We start from the raw sequence: 14847 nt of genomic DNA on the forward strand, positions 1-14847 counted from the left end.
TTTGCGCTGGGGGACATGTGGGGGGGGGCGGTGCTGGATTCCTGTTCGTTCATCCGTTCTATAGTGGAACCTGGCGTAACACACAGCTTCCTGTTGGTTCCCTGTGGAATGAAAGCACATTAACCACCTTTGGGATAATTCAGAAGAGCAGATAAGAAGATAATAAGCTCTTCTTGCGTTCACTTCAGTACTGGCGCAATAAATTAAGCTCATTGCAACTAAAGAGAGATGGAAGGGAAACTAATGGCAGGAGGGCTCACTGTGGGTTAATGATGCATCTGGGGAAAGTGCTGAAGGCAGAGTTAACCCATTAACACCATGAGCCATCATTTAAGTGTGTATCTCTGAGGAAAGTGTGCAGTTATTCTCCCTTTAATTCAGGGTTCTAAAATGACTATCATCTAATTTCAGTTGTACATAATTGTTTATTTTCTGCACCGTTGACATGCAGTAATAAAGTGGAGCATCACTAGTGAAGCAGTGTACACACTGTTATTGCTCCTAATCCAGCACAGTGCTGTTCAACTTAATGGCTCTTTTTTTGGGGAATTTCTAAATAAATATCTATACTGGCTGCTTTGCATCTCGACTGGTCGTTATTTCGGCATAGAAATAAGCTATTTCGGGTTATTATGGATCGCGCAAAGGTTTGCTGTTTGCTTCAGGTTACATTAAAAGGGGGGCTTTCGGTTTAAGAAACATTTAGTGTTCATTTTTTTCACTTCTCAGAGCAACAGACCGAATATCTCCGGTATTGGCTAACAATGTGCATGTGAAGCAGCTTTAAGATGTAACTTTTTAGTTTATCTTTCCTTCTTGTTGGTGTTTAGCTCTGTGCGACCAGTGGTGAGTTTAGCCTGTTAAGCTCAGTGCCAACAGCTCACCTTCACTCCTTCCAAGCTGTTGTGGCGCACACTGTAGCCCATGACTTGCTGGCAGCCCCACTCAGCCCTTTCCATCCCTCCCAAGCTGTACTCGTTGGCAATGCTGCCAGTGACATTGTGACCTCGCTCTTGTCTCGATCTCTTACCACTTAGAAAAATAACCCTGGACTCCCATGAAAGAGAAGAGCAGCCAGTGAGTGAGCACATATCTGTGGAACACTTGCTTACACCCAGGTGAGAACATCATTAGAACAGCGGTGTCTCGGTGAAAGGTGACCAGCACAGGGCTGCATCGGAGGGGGAAGAGGCTTCATGAGAGACGCACTTTGTTCAGCCTTAAATTAGCGTCGTTTTTTTTCCTTTGTTTACGGGCAGCACGCGCGTACCGTGTGTATCCGAAAAGGCCGAAGAGGCTCCTCGCACCGGCGGTCGGGGCAAGAGAAGAAATTATTAATTTTTTGCTCAGGGAGCACGGCTTTACAAGAACACTTGTCACTTAGTCGTACCCCTGATCCTGTTGCCAGCACTGTGGGTTCGGATGGGGTGAAGAAGGACGCAGGGGCAGCGTTCATCTTGAATGTTCTACTGAACACTGGCACTAGGGAAACGATGCTCTCGGGCCAAGGACCCCATTACCTCCAGGAGCTGGAATTCAAGCTGGAATTCAAGCTGGAATTCTAGCTGGACTTCCTAGCCTGTCTAGGACCCCCAGGCTTTCTCTCCACCCACTGACACACACAGTCACCCCATCATTTCCCCCAGAAGCGCTCCCACTGGTTGCACATGTTATTTACAAGTTACCCACAATGCAACTGTTTACACGAGACCCGTCTCGTGTCCTTTCTGAGGGATTCTGGGACATTTTTTTTTGTGAGACGGACACCGATACAGCAAATCGTACTTTTCCAGTAAAAGAGCTCGCCTTCTGATTTAAGTCTGTAGTATAAACACGCTTTTCTGAAAACGGTAAGTGCAGTCGCTCCACCTCCATTTGTACATCACTAATACACACCCTTTGCTGAGGCTCATTGTTCCACAGCTACACAGCTCATGCAGAACTTTTGTTCCACTGTTGATTCATTTGCTTTTGCTCCAACTTCAGGCAGAACCACGTAACACCTGCTGTGAAAAGCGCGTGGAGAGTTTTGTAAGCAAGTGTCCCGACTCGGCGAAGTTGCGCTCGTTCAATGGAAGCGACCGGGAGAGACGCCGCTCTTCGCTCCCTCGTCAGGAATCGTAGTGCAGAGCAGTTTCGAGGGCCCAGAAAGCCAAAATCCAGTGCAGTTTTAACTTGTCTCGTGTAATTGCAGGTGTAATTAAAATAGTTTTTATTAAAGGTGTCGAGCTGGTTCCCAAAACGGTGAGTCTGCACATTGCTCGCAGCAACGTGGATGGGCCGTCCGTGGACAGGAGACAAGTCACGGCCGCGCCTCCCGAAGGAGAAATGCTGGCAAGAGGAAACAAAATGCACAATGTAAATGAATGACGTGCTGTATGTGACCCGGCCAGATCAGATGAAACGGTGACAGATCGCCGAGATGAGAGGCAGCAGATCCTTTTTTCGATCAAGATAGGAAAGTGGAAGTGGCTGTGTGCTGCTCAGGAAGACAGCGGTCTGCATTTGCTACGGGAGCCGCGAACACGGCACGGGTGTTGATTAGCGAGCAGGCGTGACGCGATAACGGGCCGCTCGCATCGCCGGGCCCGACGCTGCCCACCGGGAGGGGTGTGCGTGCTGCTTCGCTCCCTGGCAAGAGACCGGGCTTGCTGACGGCGTCTTTCTCACGCATCGCCGATAAACCGTCTCGGTGTGCCAATTACACGACTTCTCCCCAACTCCAAGAAAATATGTTGGACTCATTATTTTAGAGGAAGTCATGGAGACACGGGCGCTTCGGCGCACTGCCGATGAGTTTAGAACGTGTCCGAGCACATCCCACGCCGCTCTATTGATATGCATGAGCCATGACTGTAACGTGGAATTCGGCTGCGACGCCGTCATGCACGGAACCGTTGCAGAGAGTTGCATCACACGATGTGCCCGTTCCCCATCGGGGTGTTTAAACTTATCCCCTTTCGTACCCGTCTCCTAAATCCTTGCTTTTTGATTTCATTGTAATGCGATCCCTGATTCTGTGCTCCACAGCAATTCTGGCAGACCTGAAGGCAACTGTCAAATATTTCAGCTGCTATTTTCTTAAGCTGTGCGCAGACTAAAAATGTTTACATTTGTAAAGGTTTGCGAGATGCTGTAACAACCCGCGCTACCGATATTCGATTCTCAATCGTTGTGGTGAGCAAGGGTTGCTGGGAAATGTAAAAGTTGCGCGTCCACAAAGGAGGCTGCGAGAGACCATTCCGAGGCTCATTGGGGAACGTGGAAGGCCGGCTGGAGGTGCAGGTCCTCGGATCCAATTTCTCGGTGCGTGCCGGAGTTCAAACAAATGTTCCGTGATGGACAGACGGCTTCCGCGCGTCTCCTTTCGCCCCATCGGCTCGCAAACCCGCGCCCAAGATCGGTGTTTGGATACCGAGATAAACCTGGAGAATTCGAAATTAAGAGACTGGTACCTGGCACCTCCCGCAGTTCAGCACAGATAGTGTGTAGCGGTATATTGTGTGTCGTGTTAACAATGTATGGTGTTTTGAGAGTAATCGGGAATTACAGTAGTTTGGCACAGGGCGTAAAGATGAGTCACTTGAGGAAACAATGGTCGCCAGTAAGAAGGGTTAACCTTTAAAATTATATGTGCGAAACTCACTGGGGAAAAAGCTATTCTGTCTGCAGCAGCTGAATGTAATGTAAACAGGTGTGTATTGCTCTTTCTGTGACATTGATATATGTCATATGCACACTTTGTACACTGCTGATTATTGCCTTCAAACGCCGACCACATGCCACCCATTGCAGAATCGGAGGGAAGAAATTTGGTGTGGAAGAAGAGATGAGCATCCATGGGGGAGTGGCTTTTCCATGTTTTTCTATTAAAGACCTGAACCTGGCCCACTCACCTGTGTAATATTTGCACATGGCTCTGTGAAGCTCGAATCCAGAGAGAGCAGGGGAATAAAAATGTGTCCCCGTTCGGGGGAGGGTTGAGACAAGAGCAAGTGAAGAAAGTAAAAGAAGAGAATTATAGAGTGAAGCGTAACAGAGAGGACTGGGACACAGGAGGGAGGGAGGAGGGAGGAGGGGATGCTGTGACAGAGGCCACTTTGAGTCCCACTTGGTTCATTTCTGTTGAAACAGTCAGTGGTTTCTGGCTTCCGTTTGTACAAAACGCAGTATTTCTTTATGGGGAATGAACTGTTTGAGAGAAGCATTAGAGCACAGTTAGAGGTTATAGGCTCAGGCCAAGGGCCTGGCAGCGCACACAAGTTCTTGCATTGATTTATTTTTCATTTATTGACTGCCAGTTAAAGTGCACTCTGAAAACTACGGGATTTGTCAGACCGCTGTAGATATGTTAGAGTAGAAATTAATGGGAATGTATATTTTTGTGTTATGGAATTTGGTTCAGATTAAGTTCTGCTAAGCAAATAGAAAATACTGGTGACGGCTCATAGTGCAGTGGTTGGAGCTGCTGCCTTTGGACCCAGAGGTCTCCGATCCCGATCCCACCTGTAGCTGCGGTAGCCTTGAGCGAGGTGCTTACTCTACATTGCTCCAGTAAAATTACCCAGCTGTATAAAGGGGTAAATAATTAGCTTGTTAATGTTGCTTAGCATTGTAAGTTGCCTTGGAGAAGAGTGTCAACGACATGAATAAATGCGAATATTGAACGGGTGTCGTTTGGCAAAATGTAATTTGCTTTATTCATTCTTCTGAAAAAGAAACATTTCATGTGTGAAGTATTAGCATTTAAACTGTTAAACTAGTGCTCAGCATTCAGAATTTTTCACCTTGCTGATCCGGTCAAGTGGCGTGAGAGAAACGGGCCCCGAAGCCCCGAAGGCCTTAAAAAGTGAGGGAGACAGCTGGTGGCAGCTGTGTCGTCTCCCCGATCTCATCCCAAGCCTGCTGCTGTCAGAGTGTCAGAGCGTTGCGAGATGGGACGGACCTCTCTTCCTCTTCCTCTTCCTCCATTTGTGTCGTTCTGAATGGCACAGCGGTGCGCTTGGAGACAGAGACCCGTTTGCAGCATCCCTCATTCAGCCTCTCGCACCATGTCTGTTTGCTTCTGTTTCCGCAAGGGGAGACGTGTCCTTTGCTTCCAGACGTCTCGCTGCGAGACGTGTAACGTTAACATGCCAGAACCATTGTGCTGGATGGGGGATATATATAGTATATAGCGCATTTCCCAGATCCAGTCTGGCTGCCGGTCTCATCTGTTGGTGTTCGGTTTGGAAGTGCACCACAAAACTAGAATTTGTAACGTGTGTCTCGGACGGTGTAAAAAATCCGCAGCCACCTCTTGAGAAGGCGGTGAATGTGATGTGGGGACGGTACAAACTCTCACACGCATACGTTTATTTTCGTAAAGCTCTACGAAGAGGCTGCGTGCGGCTGTCCGCGGCGGAGTCGGTTAATGGTTAGCGCGGTAACCTGAATGGCACAAAGGAGAGAGAGAAGCTGTGTAAACTTCCCGAAGGCTCACAATGGGAGCCGAGTGTTGGGGTTATGGGCATCGGAGCAGAACCTGGCCTCTGGAGCACATAAAGGAAAATGTTCAATTATAGCAAAACAATGAAGTGTGTCCATCTTTAACCGTCAGCTTCAGCAGCCACAGTCCATGTGGGATTCGCGGAAGAGACGCGGAAATCAGGTGCGTCTTTTCTTCGTGTGTGTGTGTGTGTGTGTGTGTGTGTGTGTGCGCGCCCTCAATTCAAGTGCTGCTTTCTTCGTTCGATGTGTGTGAGCCCACCTCCGCTCCCAAGTTCTTTTGTCTTTTCCCCATGCGAATGAGTCCCTGCCCAGCGTTGTATTCTCCTCCCACACGCTTTCGCCTCTCCCATTTGAGCGCCCCCCGCCCTGGGGGGAAGGTGGGCCACAAGGTCACCGGGAAGGATGTCTCGCCTGTCCGTCAAACATAAAAGGGCTCAACCAAACAGGGCTTTAGCTGCCGATGGACATAATGCTTCGTCCCAGGGAGGGCCAGTCAGTTAGTCACAGTGGGGGGGAGGAATAAAGGGCCTGGATTTCAGTGACAGACAGTAATCTGCGGGGCTGTTGGCCCATCCGTTAGCAGCGTGCGAATGTGACCCAGGGCATGTTTCCTAATCGCAGGGGAAGAGGCAAGAGATGGGCCACCTGCCCCAGGACACAGGCTCTATTCTGTGCTCTCCAGTCGAGAACAGGTGCTGTACTGACATCACCGGATCTTTCCAGCCATGGATCTCATCTTTTTTTTTTTTTTCATGCTCAGCAGCCACTTTCATCCAAAGTATTTGCAGAGCTCACTGTTTCTTTGCATTTTTGAGTACAGCTGTTTATTCATTTGCAAAAGCGTTGAAACGAGAAGCTCTATGCTCCCGTAGAGATGAGGACGTGTGGCATTCCTTTCGTAAAGCTATTTTGCATATACATTTATTCATTTAGCAGACGCTTTTCTCCAAAGCGACGTACATCTCGCTCGTAGTTCCCTGAATGTCTGCTCATTTTGTATTGAGCAAAGGCGGCGGTGGACAGATCAACGTGTGTGAAAAAGTTTGTTTTGAGTGCATGCCTCTGTTTATTCATCTTATTTCAAATGTCATCAGTGCTCTGCCTCTTCTCGGAGAGGCTCCTGGTGCTCTTCTCGGCTATTTGAGTGTTTGTCAAGTTAGAGGCTTCCCACACAAGTCTTGGCAGCCTTCTGCTCTAATATTCACTGCTAATCCTGCTGACCATCTCCAGAGCGGTGGGGGAAACGGTGCTTTCTTTTGGGCTAAGTGGGCGTAGAGAGAATGGGATGGACTCTGCTCTGTGTCCCTGTGATGACCCTTGAGTCTTGTTTGGGATTATGCTGCGGTCGCTGGACAACTGCAGAGATAAGACTTTCAACTGGAAGTGCCCCCACCCACTGCCTTTGTCCCCCGGAAGCAATTTAGAAAAGCACAAGAGGGTGACCACTGCGTTACCATGATCTAGCAGACTTAACTGAGAAGTAAGCAAAGGAGCAGTCCCTTACTTGCTACCAACATGAGCTCTTCTTCTTATAGTGGCTCTGCTTTCGATGCCTTTCTTCAGCGCTCTGTGTCACTGTGTGAGAAGAGTGCTCCATGGAAATACATGGAATTGAACTGAACTGAACTGAATTTAATTGAATTGAATTCTTGTAATGGTCCTTGACTTCCCTTTTCTTTCTTAGCAGTTATATTCCCATTTTTTTGGTTTTCATGCCAATGTTACAACACCCTGCTGTCTGAACAGTTCAGTGCTGTGTGGAACAGAGAGCTCTTTGATTATGAAGTTATGAGAGGGTTGAGCAGAGGCCTTACAGCACTGGAGCTAAAGGTATCGGCACAGATGATGGTAAGTGGTAAAAGGGGTGTCGGATATGATGGTGGACGAAATATGACTTGAATCTTCATCAGGCCGTCTTCGTTGGCAGACCTTTGGAGCTATAAGTGCCCCTGACTTTGGGAGAGTCTTGGGGGTATTAGATTTGCTCTTATGCCCCTTTTAGCTCTCATTGCTTGTGCAGGATCACTGAGCAGGACAAAGAGCACTGACCTGTTGGGGTGAGGTTTGGTACCTTGAGACATCGAATGGTGTAACTGTGTTAACATCCTCTGCTCTGCAGCCCTTCAGAACTCGGCCATGAGATCAGGACCGCCGAAGAGATGCAGAAGCTTTTCTTAGGGTCAGTGTCCACACTGTTTACCAAGCAGTCTGGACGGAATGAAGGTAGCGTTTGTACCTTTCTACTGTCAGGATATTATCGACTTGAACAACTTTTGGAGATTTCCAGATATTGATTTTGTGTATACTTTACTTTGAATGTTTTAAACAATTGGCTGATTGCGTTTGGAGAAGTTACAGAGCTCAGGGGTTCTGATTCTGTTGAGCAGTGATGGAGATTACCTCTTAGAAGCAGCTGAAATGAAAGCTGTGAAGCATGAGCTGCTATTCCTCTGTGTCGTCCTTCTTCTGGACTAAAGCTACGTCAGTGTGCCACATTGATCCCTCGCTTCATTGGTTTGTCTCTGGCTGTAATGGAACAGATTACAGTGGGTCTCCTTTCCAATGCTCAGGTGCTCTGATCTACACCCTCAGACAGAAATTGCCTTTTCTGAATCAGGGCGCAAATTTAATTGCAGTGCCTCAGTCCCCTCAGGGGGATCTGACTTGGGTTTCTGCTGTGGTTTAGTGGCACTAACTTCTAAATTTCCCCTGATATATTACCTTCAACTTGGACGTGCTCTAATTTTCAGAGGAGAGTCTGTGTGCCCGTTATTCGTTTTTATGCTATGACTTTGTAAACATACCTTGCACTCGGGCACCAGTGGGCCCAGCAATGGCTGTGGTGATGAGACGATGGAAGGTGTCTTGTGACAGGGTGTCCTTTCACATGCATCACTGTCTCCGATTGATACCAAGTCACGGGGAGCTGTTACATATGCATGGATAAAATCTGCCAGTTCTCTCCTGTTTTGTGTTTTTATGCCTGTCAGATACCATTAATGTCATGGATGGGGGTGTTAGCTTCTGTGTTGACACATGCCTGCCGGGATGGGTCCTCTTTTATCTGGGCTAGACAGCCAGGTCAAGTGGGCTTCAGCAAGCCAAGGAGGTCAGGTTTAGAAGCCCGGCAGATCCCTGACCCCATCCAACTTTCCCTGTCTTGGTTTGGTCTCTGAAGGCTTGTCAGTATGATAACCCCAGACCCATAGGCTGCCATTACGCCCCACCCCCAACTCAGCAGTTTAAAAGTCTATTCTGATCCAGCTGCAATTCTGCAGTGACCAAGAGACTTTCCCTTAATATGCAGAAGCTGCTTCTCTCCTAAAGTAATACAACATAATAGACTATCCATCAACAGTTTTGTCACTGGTCATGAGCCCTTTTCTAGAATGTTTTTCTTCTGCAGAATCAGCACTCTACAGTTTTAATTCATGGTATGAATACATATGCTGCATCATACATTTCTTTAAAAAAAGAAAAGGTAACGGCAGTGCCTTTCTTATAAAATAAAAGAGACCAGAAATGAACTTGCAGAGACTGCCAAATGCAAAAAAAAGACATACATGTAATCAGCTATTTTGTAGGTTATATTGTATCTGTAACAAAGAGTTAACGTAAGAGACTACAGTTGGTGGTAGAAAGTGAAGAGCTGTATAAATAAGATATTTTTGTGTGCAGCAAATGAGCATTGAGACCAAGTCCATAAGAGAGCAGTAGTGGAATGGACACTAGGGGGTTGTAGTAAATGGGTTGACATCAGTGCTGAGCCTTGTGACCCCGCTTGTTCGGTTAACTGAGGAGGCAGTTGACCTAAGAGTTGTGGTCGGACTGGGTTTGCCTGCACTGCACAAAGGCTCTCTGTCCAATTCGGCTTGAGTGGAGCAGGCAGATTTCCTAGAGTCGCCATGCAAAATTTGCCATGAATGGCAAAGCCATAGGAGGTGACTTTTTTCTTCCATCTCACCCCTTAACCAAAGCAACCTTTTTTTTCTCACCCATTTTCTCAGTTGGTTTAAGAAGCTCATGGTTTAAGAGGCAAAAAATAGAGAAGATGGCATTCCTCTTGAACTGGACTGAAACTTTGTGTAGAGAACCTCAAGTGATTTGGAGGGGAGCAGGACTGGAGGGTCTGCAAGGGTATTACATTACATTTACATGTATTCATTCAGCAGATGCTTTTCTCCAAAGCGACGTACATCTCAGAGCAGTATTAGGCAACAATGTCCCTCACGGACTGTGACTTGGACTGTCTTCATGATTTTGTTGAATGCTGATCTCACCATTGCAATTGTAATATTCTTACCTTTGTAGCTGATGGCCAGAGTGACTTCAAATGGAAGTATCTCACAGGGTTAGTTGAATGCTCACATTGAGAGTATTGACCACTTCAGTTATGGAATTTTGTCATATTGGAATATTGTCTGCTTGCGCTCAGGCTGTGTCTGAAGGATACGGCGAGAAACCAGGTTTTGTCAGTGAAGACCACATTATCTTATTATGGCCTGCTAGCTAGGGCTGGCAAAGGGCTGTTTTCCATGGATATGCAAAGGATGTAGGAACACATTATACCAGATTTCAAAAGTTGAAATCGTCCACTTGTGACTACTGCCAACAGAAGCCCAGTAGTCCTGAACACACACTTTCACAGATGAGATTGAATTTGATCTGGTTAGAAACCCCAAGGGATGACTGAATGTTCTTCTTAAACTCAGGAAATTAGAGTACCAACCTGTCTGGTACACACGAAACACAAGAGTGCATCAGCAGGTCACCAGTGATCTTGTTTTTCACTAAGATCTCCCATTTCTCTGGCACGCAAAGAGATGGACTGAAGATGGGCTTGTCCGACGCCTCCCCCGCTGGCATGTGCAGGGATTCCTGATTAGGAAAGGCCTCTCAGGCATTTGGAGTGAAGAGGGCACTGTGATGCACATTTAACAGAGGCCATGTGAAGTACAGAATCGCACATGTGCGGCAACACAGCAATAGCTGTACCTCTCGTGTGCTTATTATTTTCCTACAGCTTCCCTTCTTCGCTTGCGTTTATTCATTTAGCTGGCACTTTTCTCCAAGGCAACTTACAGTGTTAAGCTGTTTACACTTTAACATTACCCAGCTGTTTAAATTACTGGAGCAATTTAGGGTAAGGACCTTGCTCAAGGGCCAGAAGTGGGACTCAAATCTGCAACTTCTCGAGCCAAATGGAGCTTCTCTAACCAGTACGCTACCAGCTGTCCTCATGCTTTACTTACCGCAGAACTGTCCTCGTCTCTTTCTTCCGGGGAAAGCCTTCTGTAAACCCAGGGACATAAGTGTGCGTGACAATCGAGTGAACATCAGAGACATCCGCTGTCATCCTTGGCACCTAGTGGAACATGTAGGCAAAGCTACGCGGCCTTTTCAGCAGCTCTCACCTCTAAGCATTAAAACGGCTCTCTGGAAATCGGGCTGAATTACACCAGCGCATGGCTGAACATCTGCTGCAGAGTTGCATCTTGAACACATTTACGTTACATTCATTCATTTAGCAGACGCTTTTGTCCGAAGCGACGTACATCTCGACACGAGTACGATTTGTACATTGCATTAAGAGAAAGAGACATGGCTGCAGACATGTGACTCAAGTAAACCTAGTTTGTTACCTACCACTTGCAATTTAGTTTATGATGTTATAGCCTTAGAATTTTTTTTGAGGAGACAAATTTGCAAAAATGAGTTTCTGCATATGAGAATAACTCGAAATTCCACTGCATGCCGCTTGAGCCAGAGACACTATCGTGGTGTCCTCCTGGCACGGATGCGTCGGACCCAAGTACGGAGCACAGGAAGTGAAGTCAAGGGGCGATCCAGTAGACGTGGTCAGGAAAACAGGCAAAATGGTCACCGATCTGTGAACGGAATCCGAGGGTCAAATCCGATAGTCGTCGTCCAGTAAACGGGCGAGAAGTCGTGACAAACCAGGAAGTCGTGGACGAGGAGCAGGAACTGGGAAACGGGGAGGTCAGGAGATCTAAGGCGAGAATGAGAAGCGCAAGCGAGTAGCAAGGCTGAACAAGGTTCCGCAACTTCCTGCAGTCCGGGCTGTTCTTTATGTGCCCGAACCCTGATCAGCTGCAGGTGTTGCTCGTTCCTGAGGTGGAGGGCATGACAGACGCTAAAGAGCCTCCTCCGACATGCCTTGCGACGGCCCCAGATAAGCCTCAGCATGCCAGTGTTTCCTAGTTCACCTGTGCTCTGTTTCCCATCAGCATCTCAATGCCACGTTCGCCGGCTTTTTTGTGAAACATGTACGCGATCGACTCTTTTACTCACTTTCCGTAACCGTCGTCCTGGTCAGGGTCACGGTGGGCCAGAGCCTATCCCGGAATCAGTGGACACGAGGCCGGATGGGGTACGCCCTGGACAGGATGCCACTCGCACACTCGGAGCCGGTTCACCTGAACTGCATGTGTTTGGAATGTGGGAGGAAACCCATGCAGACGCAGGGAGGACGCAGTCCACCGAGACTGGGCCGGAACCGGACCTGCAGCGCTTATAGTACATACTGTGTTCATACTTTTTAGAAGCGTTTTTATTGTTCCTTATTTTTCCCAGTAATTACCACGTATTTTTGTTATGAACAGGTTTATTATATAATAACTCTGGTCCGAGCACAAGCTTATGGCTGCATATGCTATAAGGCTGTACGTATATGATGAAGTGGTTTTACGTAATTTTTCCCGTGTGTGAAATTTCAGCCTCTGTATCCAAGTAAGAAGCAATTTCACTGTATTTCGTTTATTCGCTCATGCTGTAAATGGCACTTGTCCTGCTATTTGCTTCATTTGGCACAAGAGGCATTGTCTCAGCTTCTTCCACTTCAGTAAAGAGAGCAGAACAGGCGACTAAAACTGTAATTATGCAGCTGAACAGAAAAATTGTATCACCCATCTGTGTACGTACTTCTCTCTGGTATGTATTTTACATCATTTTACAACTGAGTCGTAATGTGACGTATCAGACGAGCGCCTTGGATCATTAACGGTGTTCCGCTGTGTCCGGGTGGTACTGGTGTTGGATCCCAACAATGACACGTCGCGTCGCTGCTGCAGTCACGTTTATTGGCCCGAAGTTCTGAGGTCATCGCCGACACAATCACTCCTCCGGGTGATTCCCACCTCCGCCGAGCTCGACGCGCGAGCAGGAGCAGACGTAGCCGAAGAATCTGCGCTCGAGGGACGAAACGGTGACAAAGAGCAAGTGCGCACGGCACAGTAGCAGTATTTTAGTTTTTAATCTGTCACGTTGCATTGTGATGAAGACGAGCAGGTCGCCAAGAAATTAAACGGGGTTCAATGGTTCACTAAGAGAGGTTCAGCACGTCTGCTGGTATCCGTCTCATTTTCGGACTCGTTTTGCCATTTGGATCCAAACTCTCGATTGCTCTTCATCCTGCGTAGTAATTAAGGAAGCCCTACAACTGGAAACAGCTGAGGTTGTGCTCAAGGCCCCTCAATTAGACAGCAAGACCAATTAGTGGAGTTACACGATGCCTCCTGGCAGCACGGTACACAGCAGGCATGTTGCCTGTAACCGTTGTTTGATTGTGGCGAAAGTGCACGGTGCCGGATCGTCTCCGGAAGTTCAATTATATATACATTTCCCAAATGTAATCATAAAGCCTCTTCAAGTTATAGACAAAGAAATTAGTGTGATGGTCCCATACTTTCTAACTTTTTGCTCCTAAATATGTGCCGTTTATGATTCTTAGTCGTTTTCGGCTTGTCCGAATAAGGAAAAAGTGCTGAGCTTTGTCTTAATGTGACATGTAATTAATATTTTGATGTTTTCCCTACTGCTGGAAGTGAGACACTAAGTGACCATTATTCTCCCTTGTGTACATAATCGATTTGTGATGTTTTCAATGCTCTGTGTTCCGTCACCCAACAACTACGCACGTCCTGCACCCCATCTGTGGTGGAAGCGCTCTGCACAGGGTTAACTCCCGTGGCCGTTCCCATGGGATCTTGCGGCAGCCGTGTGGGACGCTTTTGAACTCTGCTTAGTAAGGGGTCCGGAGCACCGAGGAGCGGACAAAAACGGCGCGCTGTTTGTTAACCGCTAATCGCTTTTATTTCAGACGAGCGCTCTCCCAAAAGGGGCACAAAATGATGAGGCAAAATGTATGACCCTGTTGACATAAGCGTGGGAAAATTGGGTTTAACTCTTAATCCTGTTTCCTGCCTTGTGGGCCTGGGAAAGGGAACACCTGGGGGCTAATGGTCGCCCACGGGCAGCGCAGCGCTCGTGCCGGAAGTTTCCGCCCCGTGTTAAAATGCTTGTTAAAATGCTCAGTTCCTTTGGAAACTCCCGGGCCTCTTGTTACGCGGTTCCTTGTACGACGGGAACCAGAGGCACAGGGCGGAACAAAGTTACGGCGGTCAAGAGAGCTGCGGCGAACGTGTCGCCTTGATTCACAGAGTCGTCGCGCGACTTCGTGCGTAAATAATCGTCCCGCGCCCCTGCGCTCAACCTCTCAGCAGGTAAGGAGTTAAAATGCCGAAACAACATTAAACAAAAGCAACATGAGGTCGCTGGTGATGAATAGACACGACTGGCGAAGGTTAATTAGGGCCTCTGTCGCAGTGTGCGGCTCCTCTTGACGCTCAGCGAGGAAGTTCGAACAACAGCATCTGCCTCAAACATCCAGACACGAAATATGGAGCTTCGTTCGGAGTTTTTGAGATCCGTGTGTGTGTCACTGTGTGTCACTTACAAACTGGGAAATGCAGGGAGCACCAGAGCCCTCCTGGATCGACTCCCAGGTTCCACTTGTCAGGGACCTTGTTTCTGCTCGTAACTTAATATTGTGAACAGTCCTTTTTTTTTTTGGAAAACAAATTAAAAAATGTATTTTTAATAAGCTAATATTTAATTATAATATTGAAAAAGAAGGGGGTGCGGTGGCGCAGTGGGTTGGACTACAGTCCTGCTCTCCAGTGGGTCTGGGGTTCGAGTCCCGCTTGGGGTTCCTTGCGACGGACTGGCGTCCCGTCCTGGGTGTGTCCCCTTCCCCCTCTGGCCTTATGCCCTGTGTTGCCGGGTAGGCTCCGGTTCCCCGTGACCCCATGTGGGACGAGCGGTTCTGAAAGTGTGTGTGTGTGTGTGTATTGAAAAAGAGTATATAAATACACACACACACACACACACACACACACACACTCCTGGTACAAAAATTCAGAAGATCTGTAGCATTTTCAGCAAGTGCCCACTGTGTGGCGGCTCTGGGGTTCGAGTCCTGCTCGGGGTGCCGTCCGGGGCGTGTCCCCCTCCCCCTTCGGCCCTGTGCCCCGTGTTTCCGGGATGGGCTGCGGCGCT

The 14847-nt window shown here is 47.8% G+C and overlaps 1 protein-coding gene across 5 annotated transcripts in view; it reads left to right on the forward strand.

Moving 5' to 3' along the window:
• The window catches only part of LOC108923367 (semaphorin-3F-like), a 72224-nt gene that overhangs the window by 21645 nt on the left and 35732 nt on the right, over nucleotides 1–14847 (forward strand). Inside the window, exon 1 of one of the 5 annotated variants that reach the window (XM_029247673.1) lies at nucleotides 13935–14012. The exons of the other annotated variants lie outside the window; for them this stretch is intronic. The gene's annotated coding sequence lies outside the window, so the exon portion shown is untranslated. Of the gene's footprint in view, nucleotides 1–13934; nucleotides 14013–14847 lie in introns of those variants that run through there. 5 annotated transcript variants of the gene reach the window in all.

The sequence above is a fragment of the Scleropages formosus genome, chromosome 22 (assembly GCF_900964775.1).
Source record: "Scleropages formosus chromosome 22, fSclFor1.1, whole genome shotgun sequence".
NCBI lineage: Eukaryota > Metazoa > Chordata > Actinopteri > Osteoglossiformes > Osteoglossidae > Scleropages > Scleropages formosus.